At 44.7% G+C, this 16,082-nt stretch overlaps 1 protein-coding gene and 1 non-coding gene across 2 annotated transcripts in view; one reads left to right on the top strand and one right to left on the bottom strand.

Moving 5' to 3' along the window:
- Window positions 1-16,082, bottom strand: part of LOC124777730 (juvenile hormone acid O-methyltransferase-like) — a 112,299-nt gene that overhangs the window by 70,255 nt on the left and 25,962 nt on the right. The window lies entirely within an intron of this gene.
- Trnal-caa lies at window positions 5,412-5,486 on the top strand. The gene has a single exon. It is a non-coding gene; the product is annotated as a tRNA-Leu (tRNA).

The raw sequence follows: 16,082 nt of genomic DNA, 5'->3' as shown, positions 1-16,082 counted from the left end.
CTTCGCGGCTACGGCCACCAACCAACAGAAGGAGGTCATCCGCGTAGGCTGTCACCTCTAGCACCTCATTACTTTGTTGCAGTCTATCTAATAAAGGCTCCATATGGGTGTCCCAAAAGAGGGGTCCTAAAACAGAACCTTGGGGACATCCTTTGGTAATTACCTTCCCAACTCTTTCGCTAGATGATGATAACCAGACCTCCCGATCCTTACAATAGCTCCTCAGGCAACCATATAGCGGCCCTGGACACTCTTTCTCCCGCAAGCAGGAGAAGAGCGAAGGCCACCACAGGTTGTCAAAGGCGCCACTGATATCCACCATGATGCCAACCACGTATTTGTGCGGGGTCGAGTCACAGACCTCGGCCGCCAGGGCAATTGCATCAGATGCCGATCGCCCCGGCCTGAACCCGAACTGCCTGTCACTCATCCCACACAAAACTCGAACTTAGAATTACTTAAACCTAACTAACCTAAGGACATCACATGCATCCATACCCGAGGCAGGATTCGAACCTGCGACCGTAGCGGTCTCGCGGTTCCAGACTGCAGCGTATACAACCGCTCGGCCACTCCGGCCGGCACAATACGAAACTTTTTCAAAAATCTATCAATGTGATACAATTATGGTATGTTGATTGTGAATACATTCCACTATATAAGAGGGTGGGGGGTGGGGGGGGGGGGGTTGTTTGGGGAAGTAGACCAGACAGCGAGGTCTCATCGGATTAGGGAAGGATGGGGAAGGAAGTCGGCCGTGCTCTTTCAGCGAAACCATCCCGGCATTTGCCTGGAGTGATTTAGGGAAATCACGGAAAACCTAAATCAGGATGGCCGGACGCGGGATTGAACCGCCGTCCTCCCGAATGCGAGTGCAGTGTCTAACCACTGCGCCACCTCGCTCGTTGTATATAAGAGGTCGAAATTCCTTTACACGAGCAAAGTATTAAATACCCAAAGAAGGCAGAAATCACAGTATATAAGCAATGATGGGGCTATCCCACCTATCAAGAGTCTACTCCATCCAGTGCACTTAAGTGTCAAAATCTGAGCAAACGCTTTTCGTCCTTTTTGCACCTATGCACACTTGGTGAAACCTAGTAGCACATTGCTGGCAGTTTATCCAGACAAGTTGCCTACAACACACGTTACTGCTTGTTTCATATTTTCGTCAGACCATGAAGCACTTGGCTTTTCCCTCTTCGTATGTACTGATCAACTGAGAACAAACCAAAATAATGTGTTCTCTAGAATTTCACAGTGATTTATCAATTAAACAAATAATTTGACTGATCGGAAATAACCACACGTTTACGTGGCGAAATACCCCGATGTGCAGACATTTCCAAAGACTTGGCAAGTCACATCTTTGCGTGCCAGCAATATATACACACACAGTGTAGCCTGTGTTCTTCAAAACACCGTTACTACAACCATATGCGATGACAAAGAGACCTTTGGCACACACTGAAGTCTCTGTGAGGAACTAGTGTACTACTGCAAAACTTATTATTTCAGGAGGATGAGCCCCGTGAGTGTAATAGCCCCACTGTACCCTAAATCTGAAGCCGTTTTATACCGCAGTCTTTTTGTTTAAAAAGCTCAATAATTATATCGCCACGTTCTATTCTTTTTCCGGTCAGGGATGCTCTCTCTTCGCCCTTGTGCGGAGACAACAGTTCTCTGAGACTTACCTTGCGTAATTGTGACCATAAATTTCGAGAATTTGAACTAAAAAAAACTGTTTTACTTTTCAAACTTAACGAAAGCAACCACGTCAGAGTTTGGCAACAAACACAAAAGAACATATAGGAGGAAAACTCCCGCAAATATATTCGTAAATAATTAAGGAGATGACTACAGTTTTGCTCCGTTACAACTGAAAGAGGTAAATAACTCGCATTTGTTGGTGAGAAAGCCGTAATATGATGTCTTCTTGAATGTAAACAAAGTTTACGTAGTTGAGAGCTGTCGAAATCAAACATTCCGCCAGTAGCGTGCCTTGCACCGATAGCAAGCAAGCAGCTTTGCTACGATTGGTCGGCGCCCGGAATTTAATGGAGAACGCCACAACTTAAGCGGGCTGGCACACACGACAACTAAGCCGTCGTTCCTAAGAGGGACTTGGACCTTATAAACTGCTTCCCTATCTTTACCGAGTATGACTGGCAACGCATAATCGCTGCTATTCCAAGAGTTAAGCAGAAGAAGAAGACCGAACATTCCTCTTCCTCGCACCGCTAGTTTCCTAGCACTCACAGTATTTTATCCTGTCGAGCTCAGACAATTTTATCTTATATAAGTGGAGTAAATGTCAACAGACAAAAGACTCCTATATTGTAGGCCGCCTCAGGGAAGGTTGTCCATACAAGAGAGCAGTGAGACACGACAACCAAACTCGAAACTGCAGTTGGCGGTCGTGTACGCGTGAGTGTGTTGTGTACCCTTGTGTGTGTATGAATGGTGATGTCTCTCCTTACTGATGGAGGCTGTGGCCCAAAGCCTTATGTAAGTGTCTTTAATTGCACCTGTCTGTAACCTGACGTGTCTTCTTTACGGTAAGTAGCAATCTGTCTTTTCCTACATTGTTGATATTCCTATCTGCAGTTTCCATTGTTTGAAATGCGTAAATGTCTGATAAAACACTGCCCACATACATGAGAACACAGCCTCCAAAAGAAAACGTAAAATCACATGCGATAACAGCTACAATAAAATAAAGGAGAAAGAAAGAGGTAGCAAATGGCAATAACTACAGTTAATGGTAGGTCAACACAGACTGTAATTCACCGAAATCACATTTATTTTTAAAGAAAGCAACTATGATGAAAAGTTTGTCTCAAGAGAGAAAGAAATTATATTTAAAACAACACGAAAGTCTCTGAGTATTTGGTGTTGCAGCTTAACTTATTGTAGACAATGCGTTGTGACGTCAGCGGTGGCTCGGTGCTGGAGGCGTAATTAAAGCAACTCCATCGGTTGTGAAATTGCAGAAAATATTTCTTACTTGGAATGTGTTTCTCCACACAGTTATTCCATTCCTCGTTGCATCTCTTACGTCATAGGCCGATAGAACGTAGTTGTCTGTGTATAAATCCACCTTGGTATGCGCATGATTACAATGTTTCTGTTTATAATGTCCCGTACACCGTTTTAAAACAGTATAAAATTCAGTTCCACCTCTGACTGCACTATTACATTCCGTACACTTTTAGTAATCATGATCGCGAATTTACAGTTCTGGCGAAAACGGTGCCACACTTCTCAATCAGTATGCAAGTCTCCATGGCGACAGTTCATTCAGTTCCAAACTATATACACACATCAAAAGGTTTTGCATCACCCCGGTCCCCAGAAATCCTGAAGATAGACGTTGGCTGTAGATGTTGTATCACAGACACAGTCTCTTTGACTGTTCAGTGATGTCACTAAACCCGCCCAAAGATGTAAACATCCATGCATGAGCAGCACCTATTAGACGGAGGGGGTCCGACAGCCGATCAGTTCTAATCATTTCACCAAGAAGGAAGTACACGGCTCGTGTTGTCTGTAGTTCAAACATGCGTAGGCGGTCAATACCGCGGTTCGATCGCGTCCACATCGTTATTTTGTGTCAGGAAGGGCTCTTAACAAGAGAAGTGTCCAGACGTCTCGGAGTGAACCAAAGCGATATTGTTCGGACATAGAGGAGATACAGGGAGACAGGAACTGTCGATGACATGCCTCGTTCAGGCCGACCAAGGCCTACTGTGCAGTGGATGACCGCTACCTACGGATTATGGCTCGGAGGAACCCTGAGAGCAACGCCATCATGTTGAATAATGCCTGTCGTGCAGCCACAGGACGTCGTATTACGACTCAAACTGTGCACAAAAGGCTGCATGAAGCGCAACTTCACTCCTGACGTCCATGTCGAGGTCCATCTTTGCAAACGTGACACCATGCAGCGCGGTACAGACGGGCCCAACAACACGCCGAATGGAGCGCTCAGGATTGGCATCACGTTTTCTTCACCGATGAGTGTCGGGTATGCCTTCAACCAGACAATCGTCGAAGACGTGTCTGGAGGCAATCCAGTCATTCTGAACGCCTTAGACACACTGTCCAGCGAGTGGACCAAGGTGGACGTACCCTGCTGTTTTTGAGTGCCACTATGTGGGGTCGACGTACGCCACTGGCGGTCATAGAAGGTGCCGTAACGGCTGTACGTTACGTGAATGCTATCCTCCGACCGATAGTGCAATCATATCGGCAGCATATTGGCGAGGCATTCGTCTTCACGGACGACAATTCGCGCCCCGTCATGCACATCTTGTGAATGACTTCCTTCAGGTCAACGACATCGCTCGACTAGAGAGGCCAACATGTTCTACAGACATCCCTATCGAACATGCCTGGGATAGATAGAAAAGGGAAGGCGTGACCAACCACTCTGAAGGATCTACGCCGAATCGCCGTTGTGGAGTGGGACAATCTGGACCAATAATGCCTTGATAAACTTTTGGATAGTATGCCACGACGAATACAGATATGCATCAATGTAATAGGACGTGCTACTGGGTGTTAGAGGTGCCGGTGTGTACAGCAATTTGGACCACCACCTCTGAAGGTCTCGCTGTATGGTGGTACAACATGCATTGTGTGGTTTTCATGAGCAACAAAAAGGGCGGAAATGATGTTTATGTTGATCTCTACTCCAATTTTCTGTACAGGTTCTGGAACCCTCGCAAGTGAGGTGATGCAAAACTTTTTTTGATGTGTGTAGTAAGTAACTAGATAATATGTTAGTCCGTGATGTTCGCTTAGCTGCAAACAGTTCAGCTCTCACAACGACAATCACAATCTATTCGCGCAAACATTCTCACTGTTGAATGAGATTTTCACTCTGCAGCGGAGTATGCGCTGATTTGAAACTTCCTGGCAGATTAAAACTGTGTGCCGGACGGAGACTCGAACTCGGGACCTTTGCCTTTTGCGGGCAAGTGCTCTACCAACTGAGCGACCCAAGCACCACTCACGTCGCGTCCTCACAGCTTTACTTCTACCAGTACTTCGCCTCCTACCTTCCAAGCTTTACAGAAGCTCTCCTGCGAACCTTGCAGAACTAGCACTCCTGAAAGAAAGGATATTGCGGAGACATGCCCACGAAAGGCAAAGGTCCCGAGTTCGAGCCTCGGTCCGGCACACAGTTTTAACCTGCCAGAAAGTTTCATATCAGCGCACACTCCGCTACAGAGTGAAAATCTCATTCTGGAAACATCCCCCAGGCTGTGGCTAAGCCATGTCTCCGCAATATCCTTTCTTTCAGGAGTGCTAGTTCTGCAAGGTTCGCAGGAGAGCTTCTGTAAAGCTTGGAAGGTAGGAGGCGAGGTACTGGCGGAAGTAAAGCTGTGAGGACGGGGCGTGAGTCGTGCTTGGGTAGCTCAGTTGGTAGAGCACTTGCCCGCAAAAGGCAAAGGTCCCGAGTTCGAGTCTCGGTCCGGCACACAGTTTTAATCTGCCAGGAAGTTTTAATTCTCAGTCTTGTTTATAGAACTCGCCGAAACTCACAGTGTTCATATAGTCTTAACATTTTGTTCAATAACGTTCACGTTGAAGTTTAGCTTAAGCTGTCGCCCGAAATTGAGAACGCGCCCATGAATTTCCGTGGGATTCTGTCTAGAATAGTTACACAACATAACCTGCGCGTTCGCCACGATACTACACACTTTCTGAATGACTTCACAGTTCCACTGCAATTATCGATATCGTCCTCGCATCACAGTTCATACTACAGTGCTGCATTTGGTTTTAACACAGTCTAACGTATCAGTCGTGACACTCTGTCTCGTTATTATTACCCACTGCTATAGCATCACGCCAAATGGCCAACGAGTGACACTTCTGAAGGCGGTTGGTCACAGCCAGTGTGCTCTCTGCCGCCGTTGGATAAGCAGCTGCCAGCAGAAAGTCGTATACTCACTTGCATTGTTTAATTCATAAATTTTGTGCGTATTATAGTATTTGAGAGTCGTAGCATCGCGTTTTAGTACCCGAATAGTGTAAATTCGCGTAGTCGTCTGTCTTCTGTTTTTGTTTTGAACGGCCAGTGCCGGTTGGTCACAGCCAGTGTGCTCCCTGCCGCCGTTAGATGAGCAGCTGCCAGCAGAAAGTCGTATACGCCTAGCTCACTTATTTGTTACATAGTTTAATTCTTAATTTCTTTGCGTGTTTTTGGTACTTGCATTGTTTAATTCATAAATTTCGGGCTTATTATAGTATTTGAGAGTTGTAGCATTGCGTTTTAGTACCTGAATAGTGTAAAATCGCGTAGTCTCCTTCCGCCGCCGAGCAGTGAGTCAGCAGTGCGCAAGTAGCAGCATTACTGCATATACTAGGCAATCTTGTATTTTAATAACCGTTTAAATTTTGTGTCGATTTGTTTGTGCTCTCTGTACATTAGTTCAGACGTTCTTTGCACAACAGTTATTAGCATGGATAGGGACTGCAACTGCTGTGTTCGGATGCAGGCTGAATTGGTGTCCCTTCCCTCCCAGCTTCAGGCAGTGTTGGCTTCGGTCACACAGCTTGAGGCTGTTGCCAATGGGCATCACTGTGGGGGTCCGGATGGGGGTTTGTCGGGGACGGCCTGTTAGTCCCACGCATCCCCCGATCGGGCTACGACTGTGGCTGCCCGGGATACTGCCCACATTGAGGCTGATTCCTCACCTGTGGTAGAGTAGGAGGTCGTCTCGAGGTGTGGCAGGGGGCGAAAGACATTCTGGAGGGCTGAATGGAAGGCCTCTCCAGTTTGTCTGACGAACCGGTTTCAGGCGCTGTCTCAGGCTGATACTGATCTTCGGCCGGACATGGCTGCTTGTCCTGTTCCAGAGGTTGCCCCTCAGTCTGCAAGATCTGGGCGGGCGCAGAGGGTGGGCTTACTGGTAGTTGGGAGCTCCAACGTCAGGCGCGTAATGGGGCCCCTTGGGGATATGGCAACAAGAGAGAGGAAGAAAACCAATGTGCACCCCGTGTGCATACCGGGGGGAGTCATTCCAGATGTGGAGAGGGTCCTTCCGGATGCCATGAAGGGTACAGGGTGCACCCATCCGCAGGTGGTCGCTCATGTCGGCACCAATGATGTGTGTCGTTACAGATCGGAGGAAATCCTCTCTGGCTTCCGGCGGCTATCTGATTTGGTGAAGACTGCCAGTCTCGCTAGCGGGATGAAAGCAGAGCTCACCATCTGCAGCATCGTCGACAGGACTGACTGCGGACCTTTGGTACAGAGCCGAGTGGAGGGTCTGAATCTGAGACGGTTCTGCGACCGTGTGGGCTGCAGATTCCTCGACTTGCGCCATAGGGTGGAGGGGTTTCGGGTTCCGCTGGATAGGTCAGGATTCCACTACACGCAGCAAGCGGCTACACGGGTAGCAGGGGTTGTGTGGCGTGGACTGGGCGGTTTTTCAGGTTAGATGGCCTCGGGCAAATACAGAAAGGGCAACAACCTCAAAGGGTGCAGGAAAAAGTCAGGACATGCGAGGACCAAGCAGCAATCGGTATTGTAATTGTAAACTGTCGAAGCTGCATTGGTAAAGTACCGGAATTTCAAGCGCTGATAGAAAGCACCGAAGCTGAAATCGTTGTAGGTACAGAAAGCTGGCTGAAGCCAGAGATAAATTCTGCCGAAATTTTTACGAAGGCACAGGCGGTGTTTAGAAAGGATAGATTGCATGCGACCGGTGGTGGCGTGTTTGTCGCTGTTAGTAGTAGTTTATCCTGTAGTGAAGTAGAAGTGGATAGTTCCTGTGAATTATTAGGGGTGAAGGTTACACTCAACAACCGAGCTAGGTTAATAATTGGCTCCTTTTACTGACCTCCCGACTCAGCAGCATTAGTGGCAGAACAACTGAGAGAAAATTTGGAATACATTTCACATAAATTTTCTCAGCATGTTATAGTCTTAGGTGGAGATTTCAATTTACCAGATATAGACTGGGACACTCTGATGTTTAGGACGGATGGTAAGGGACAGAGCATCGAGTGACATTATACTGAGTGCACTATCCGAAAATTACCTCGAGCAATTAAACAGTGAACCGACTCGTGGAGATAACATCTTGGACCTACTGATAACAAACAGACCCGAACTTTTCGACTCTGCAAGTGCAGAACAGGGAATCAGTGATCATAAGGCCGTTGCAGCATCTATGAATATGGAAGTTAATAGGAATATAAAAAAAGGGAGGAAGGTTTATCTGTTTAGCAAGAGTAATAGAAGGCAGATTTCAGACTACCTAACAGACCAAAACGGAAATTTCTGTTCCGACACTGACAATGTTGAGTGTTTATGGAAAAAGTTCAAGGCAATCGTAAAATGCGTTTTAGACAGGTACGTGCCGAGTAAAACTGTGAGGGACGGGAAAAACCCACCGTAGTTCAACAACAAAGTTAGGAAACTACTGCGAAAGCAAAGAGAGATTCACTCCAAGTTTAACGCAGCCATAACCTCTCAGACAAACAGAAGCTAAACGGTGTCAAAGTTAGCGTAAGGAGGGCTATGCGTGGAGCGTTCAGTGAATTCGAAAGTAAAATTCTATGTACCGACTTGACAGAAAATCCTAGGAAGTTCTGGTCTTACGTTAAGTCAGCGAGTGGCTCGAAAAGCATATCCAGACAGTCCGGGATGATGATGGCATAGAAACAGAGGATGACACGCGTAAAGCTGAAATACTAAATACCTTTTTCCAAAGCTGTTTCGCAGAGGAAGACCGCACTGCAGTTCCTTCTCTAAATCCTCGCACAAACGAAAAAATGGCTGACATCGAAATAAGTGTCCAAGGAATAGAAAAGCAACTGGAATCACTCAACAGAGGAAAGTCCACTGGACCTGACGGGATACCAATTCGATTCTACACAGAGTACGCGAAAGAACTTTCCCCCCCTCTAACAGGCGTGTACCGCAAGTCTCTAGAGGAGCGGAAGGTTCCAAATGATTGGAAAAGAGCACAGGTAGTCCCTGTCTTCAAGAAGGGTCGTCGAGCAGATGCGCAAAACTATAGACCTATATCTCTGACATCGATCTGTTGTAGAATTTTAGAACATGTTTTTTGCTCGAGTATCATGTCGTTTTTGGAAACCCAGAATCTACTCTGTAGGAATCACCATGGATTCCGGAAACTGCGATCGTATGAGACCCAACTCGCTTTATTTGTTCATGAGATCCAGAAAATATTAGATACAGGCTCCCAGGTGGATGCTATTTTCCTTGACTTCCGGAATGCGTTCGATACAGTTCCGCACTGTCGCCTGATAAACAAAGTAAGAGCCTACGGAATATCGGACCAGCTGTGTGGCTGGATTGAAGAATTTTTAGCAAACAGAACACAGCATGTTGTTATCAATGAAGAGACGTCTACAGACGTTAAAGTAACCTCTGGCGTGCCACAGGGGAGTGTTATGGGACCATTACTTTTCACAATATATATAAATGACCTAGTAGATAGTGTCGGAAGTTCCATGCGGCTTCTCGCGGATGATGTTGTAGTATACAGAGAAGTTGCAGCATTATAAAATTGTAGCGAAATGCAGGAAGATCTGCAGCGGATAGGCACTTGGTGCAGGGAGTGGCAACTGACCCTTAACATAGACAAATGGAATGTATTGCGAATACATAGAAAGAAGGATCCTTTATTGTATGATTACATGATAGCGGAACAAACACTGGTAGCAGTTACTTCTGTAAAATATCTGGGAATATGCGTAAGGAACGATTTGAAGTGGAATGATCATATAAAATTAATTGTTGGTAAGGCGGGTACCAGGTTGAGATTCATTGGGAGAGTCCTTAGAAAATGTAGTCCATCAACAAAGGAGGTGGCTTACAAAACACTCGTTCGACCTATACTTGAGTATTGCTCATCAGTGTGGGATCCGTACCAGATCAGGTTGACGGAAGAGATAGAGAAGATCCAAAGAAGAGCGGCGCGTTTCGTCACAGGGTTATTTGGTAACCGTGATAGCGTTACGGAGATGTTTAGCAAACTCAAGTGGCAGACTCTGCAAGAGAGGCGCTCTGCATCGCGGTGTAGCTTGCTCGCCAGGTTTCGAGAGGGTGCGTTTCTGGATGAGGTATCGAATATATTGCTTCCCCCTACTTATACCTCCCGAGGAGATCACGAATGTAAAATCAGAGAGATTCGAGCGCGCACGGAGGCTTTCAGACAGTCTTTCTTCCCGCGAACCATACGTGACTGGAACAGAAAAGGGAGGTAATGACAGTGGCACGTAAAGTGCCCTCCGCCACACACCGTTGGGTGGCTTGCGGAGTATAAATGTAGATGTAGATGTACCTGATGAGTGCGAATACTATAATTTATATTGATTTACAACATAATGTTACAAACAGATAGCGTATATAGTGCCACAGCAATTGACAGTAACTAAAAAACGGCACTACTTTTGCCACTCTTTAATTTCCTAAGGACCCTGGAAGGTAAAAACTGTACATTACTGGATACTTCATTTACGATTTCTTTGTAACGTACAGATATCTGCTGAAGGATGTCGTTTTTCTTAATAACTAGAAATTGCTAGTAAACACCGGAGAACCCGACGTTTTGCAGAAGGATGTCGTCAATGTGCCCAACAATTAGAAGTTTTGTTCGCTACATTTCCTGCCAAATCAGTGAATGTGTAACGTAGAAAATTTGTGTGGATCGTAATACCAACATTATTTAACACATCAAATATACCAAAACATCTGTAGCTTAAGAGAAAACGACATAGGCGTGCTAAAAAAGGACAAAAGCAATAAAACCGTTTCCCATTACATTTGAAACCAATTCCACAGTTGTTGCTATATCTGACTCACAAACGGCAAGTATCTTCAACACATTTGCTTTTGAAGGAGATATAATTACATTTACAAATATATTCGCGTATTAAAAAGTTGAGTGATGTGTAAGAATGGGCAAATCGCGTCAGAGTCCACAAAAAGTTCTTGATTTTCAAGTGTGACACTTCTTATCTTGGTTTAGACATAAACTATATATCATTTAATAAATATAGGAACATTGTACGGGGTAAATTTGCAATATAAACATGGTCGTGCCAAAAAGAGATATGTTCGAAAAGAAAGATGAACATATACCTGTATTCTACCGTTTCCTTAATAGATAATTGTAGTAATTAAAATATGTATAAGACGTGCTGTAAAAATTTGCATTTGTATTAGTTCTCTTTTGTAATCTTTGTTATATAAATCAAATAATATTGCCGAGAGACAGAGAGGAAGGATCAAGAAATAAGGGTATGCATAGAGGGAGAATAAAATTTGTATGGAAACTACCAGAAAAAAATTGTGAAACACATCGACAAGGTAGGAAAATTCTAACATATGGCTTGCATGACTGGTCTTGGTAGCGCCACACTGGTATCTAATAGTAGTAGTACCTCTCCCCTCCCATCCTAAAAACTGGAGCGCTTTAAATTTCAGTAAAATGGTGTATTCATTAAAAATCATTTTTTGGCTGATAATTTTGAATTAGTGTAAGTGTGACAATAATGAGTTGCAGTATATGTTCGCAACACTTCACAGGATAATCCAAAAAATTTTCTCAGAGAAACTAAGAAAGGGATATACATTTTAAAATTTTGCAATTATTAAATCACAAGAACAGAAGTTGATACGGCAATCATCGTTGACAGTTCAGTAATTAATGTGCAAGCACAAAATGTCGCCCAACTAACGCGACGACAAATGATAGTGACCGTGAACATGTTGGTGAGTCAGATGACAATCGCGAGTATTATTTAAGCTCAACTACGATTGGGGATACCTTTGTTGTGATAAATGACATGCTTTACTTACGGTAGATGAAATAAATTCTCGAATATCTCTGGGACGCATTTTTTTCACAGGAGGCGAGTGAAACACACGGTAGCGCAGATTCTGGTAGATCTAAAATTTCCGCTTTGGAAGAAATGGACCCGAATATGATCAGATACAACTCAATAGTTGTTCAAAATGATGAGCCAACATTGATACAACTTATGCAAGGGATGAAGAAAAGTATTAATGATTTTAGGAGTGAACAAGCAAAAATTTAATGAATAGACACAAAAGTGTAATGACCTAAGACAAAAATTTAAGAATTTAATACAAAAAGCGAAAGATTTATCAAAACAACAAACACAAACATTTAATGATTTTAGGAATCAATGTGACAAATCTGAAGAAACTTTCAAATCAACAAATGCAAAAATTTTTATGACAAAAGTAAGAAGCTGCACGCTGACCTGTCAAACGATTTAACATGTAAATTAAAATGGGAAAAGAATTAAAAGTGGAGTTATTCAACGATCTATCACAGGAAATAGATAAGCTAGGTAAAAAGGTATCGGATGTTGATAACGCACAGGAGGAAGTGGCAGGTAAGCTGAAAAACGTGAGCAACACGCAGACTAAAATGCAAGTAAGTCAAGCATTAATTACTAAAAGTACAAAGGAGATCCACGATAATATTATCGGCTCCAAACAATAAGTAAAGATTTATCTGAGGAAGTACAGCAAATGACTGTAGAAATGAATAATTTAAAATTGAGCTGTAAGTTCGTATGAAAACCCAAGAAACAATTGATAAGGACATAAGGAACTTAATGGAGAGAGGCGAATCAGGATTATTAGATAAGGGTACGACACTAGCACAAGAGAGTAAGACCTGTGTAGAAGCTGTCGAAGAGGTAGTCAAGGAGAAGGAAAATGAATTGCCAGGACTGAATCAGATTTAAAGGCAGCGGAAGAAAAATTGCGGAACAGTTTGACTAGTGGTATTGATATGACAAAGGAGCCATTAATCGTTATCAATCGGGATCAATCGGGTGTAAGCACGCAGAATAGAGAGTTGCAATATCTATCCGCCGTTTACCACTAGGCCATCAGGCGAAGAGAAAGGGGAGTACACTACTGGCCATTAAAATTGCTACACCACGAAGATGACGTGTCACAGACGCGACATTTTACCGACAGGAAGAAGACGCTGTGATATGCAAATCATTAGCTTTTCAGAGCATTCACACAAGGTTGGCGCCAGTGGTGACACCTACAACGTGCTGGCATGAGGAAAGTTTCCAACCGATTTCTCATACGCATACAGCAGTTGACCGGCGTTGCCTGGTGAAACATTGTCGTGATGCCTGGTGTAAGGAGGAGAAATGCGTACCCTCACGTTTCCGACTTTGATAAAGATCGGATTGTAGCCTATCGCGATTGCGGTTTATCGTATCGCGACATTGCTGCTCGCGTTGGTCGAGATCCAATGACTGTTAGCAGAATATGGACTCGGTGGGTTCAGGAGGGTAATACGGAACGCCGTGCTGGATCCCAACGGCCTCGTATCACTAGCAATCGAGATGACAGGCATCTTATCCGCATGGTTGTAACGGATCGTGCAGCCACGTATCGATCCCTGAGTCAACAGATGGGGACGTTTGCAAGACAACAACCATTCAGTTCGACGACGTTTGCAACAGCATGGACTATCAGCTCGTAGACCATGGCTGCAGTTACCCTTGACGCTGCATCACAGACAGGAGCGCCTGTGATGGTGTACTCAACGACGAAACTGGGTGCACGAATGGCAAAACGTCACTTTTTCGGATGAATCCAGGTTCTGTTTACAGCATCATGATGGTCGCATCCGTGTTTGGCGACATCGAGGTGAACGCACATTGGAAGCATGTATTCGTCATCGCCATACTGGCGTATCACCCGGCGTGATGGTATGGGGTGCCATTGGTTACACGTCTCGGTCACCTCTTGTTCCCACTGACGCCACTTTGAACAGTGGACGTTACATTTCAGATGTGTTACGACCCGTGGCTCTACCCTTCATTCGATCCCTGCGAAATCCTACATTTCAGCAGGATAATGCACGACCGCATGTTGCAGGTCGTGTACGGGCCTTTCTGGATACAGAAAATGTTCGTCTGCTACCCTGGCCAGCACATTCTGCAGATCTCTACCAATTGAAAACGTCTGGTGAATGGTGGCCGAGCAACTGGCTCGTCACAATACGCCAGTCACTACTCTTGATGAACTGTGGTATCGTGTTGAAGCTGCATGGGCAGCTGTACCTGTACACTCCATCCAAGCTCTGTTTGACTCAATGCCCAAGCGTATCAAGGCCGTTACTATGGCCAGAGGTGGTTGTTCTGGGTACTGATTTCTAAGCATCTATGCACCGAAATTGCGTAAAAATATAATTACATGTCAGATCTAGTATAATTTATTTGTCCACTGAATACCCGTTTATCATCTGCATTTCTTCTTGGTGTAGCAATTTTAATAGCCAGTAGTGTATAAAACGCAACACGCAATGCTAATATCAATACCAGTTGCACCGGCATACACGAAGTATACCCGTATGCAGCCGAACAATGTAATGGCAGCAACAGGCGGTACCTCCTGTCTGTCTACTCCTCTAGGGTTACTCCGGCGTAGGCAGTTTCCGATTTTTACTTCTGAGGGTAAATGAACGAATCCCGTGGTATTCATCAGAGCCTTCTGTAAAGTGTTACCGTGTGACTGGACCGAAGCGTAGAAGATCAGGTTCGTTGTGGGGTACACCCAAGGCGATGCTTCATTATGGGCAACCGACATGGCCGAGCGGAGCCATACTTATGAACAGTTTGAGCGTGCCTTCTTGGACAAATTATGGTCCCTAGCAGTCCAAGAAACGCTACGGCGAGAGGTATTTAACCCAGCACCATTCAATAGTAAACATGGGGGACTACGGAAGTATTTCGAAAAATACGTGAACAGAACAAGGTATTGGGCAAATCCAATTCCTACTGGGGATGTACTAAAAATACTCATAGTCGCTTACTAGCACATATCAAGGAAAAGTTGATAACAATATCCGAGAACGACACCGAATACATTTTATTCGTTCTGGACTCAACTGATTTGATTTCCCCGCGTGATAGTGATCCACAAAATAGTAACGGCGGAAGCAACTAACATGGTGACACCCGTATCACCCGCACAATAATAATCACACACGAGGTAACCGAGGCAATTGGGGAAACCAAAGACGCAAAAGTGGTTTTAAAGGAAACCACGATCCTAATTACAACGGACTTCAGTGCGAGATGCCTTTAATAGGTTCCACAACGAAACGTTGTCTCGAAATTTGGTAGAAAATCCGAAGAAATTCTGGTCGTATGTAAAGTACACAAGCGGCAAGACGCAGTCTATACCTTCGCTGCGCAGTGCCGATGGTACTGTTACCGACGACTGTGCCGCTAAAGCGGAGTTATTGAACGCAGTTTTCCGAAATTCCTTCACCAGGGAAGACGAATGGAATATTACAGAATTTGAAACACGAACAGATGCTAGCATGAGTATCTTAGAAGTAGATACCTTAGGGGTTGCGAAGCAACCAAATCGCTTGATACGGACAAGTCTTCAGGTCCAGATTGTATACCGATTAGGTTCCTTCCAGATTACGCTGATACAGTAGCTCCCTACTTAGCAATCATATACAACCGCTCGCTCACCGATAGATCTGTACCTACAGATTGGAAAATTGCGCAGGTCGCACCAGTGTTTAAGAACTACAGACCTATATCATTGACGTTGGTTTGCAGTAGGGTTTTGGAGCATATACTTATTCAAACATTATGAATCACCTCGAAGGGAACGATTTATTGATACGTAATCAGCATGGTTTCAGAAAACATCGTTCTTATGCAACGCAGCTAGCTCTTTATTCGCACGAAGTAATTGCCGCTATCGACAGGGGATCTCAAGTTGATTCCGTATTTCTAGATTTCCGGAAGGCTTCTGACACCGTTCCTCACAAGCGACTTCTAATCAAGCTGCGGGCTTATGGAGTATCGTCTCAGTTGTGCGACTAGATTCGTGATTTCCTGTCAGGAATGTCGCAGTTCGTAGTAATAGACGGCAAATCATCGAGTAAACCTGAAGTGATATCAGGTGTTCCCCAGGGAAGCGTCCTGGGACCTCTGCTGTTACTGATCTATATAAATGACCTGGGTGACAATCTGAGCAGTTCTCTTAGGTTGTTCGCAGATGATGC

The sequence above is a fragment of the Schistocerca piceifrons genome, chromosome 2, assembly GCF_021461385.2.
Source record: "Schistocerca piceifrons isolate TAMUIC-IGC-003096 chromosome 2, iqSchPice1.1, whole genome shotgun sequence".
Taxonomy (NCBI): Eukaryota; Metazoa; Arthropoda; class Insecta; order Orthoptera; family Acrididae; genus Schistocerca; species Schistocerca piceifrons.
Note: the sequence above shows the minus strand (reverse complement) of the source record. Positions and strands in the feature narration are given on the sequence as shown.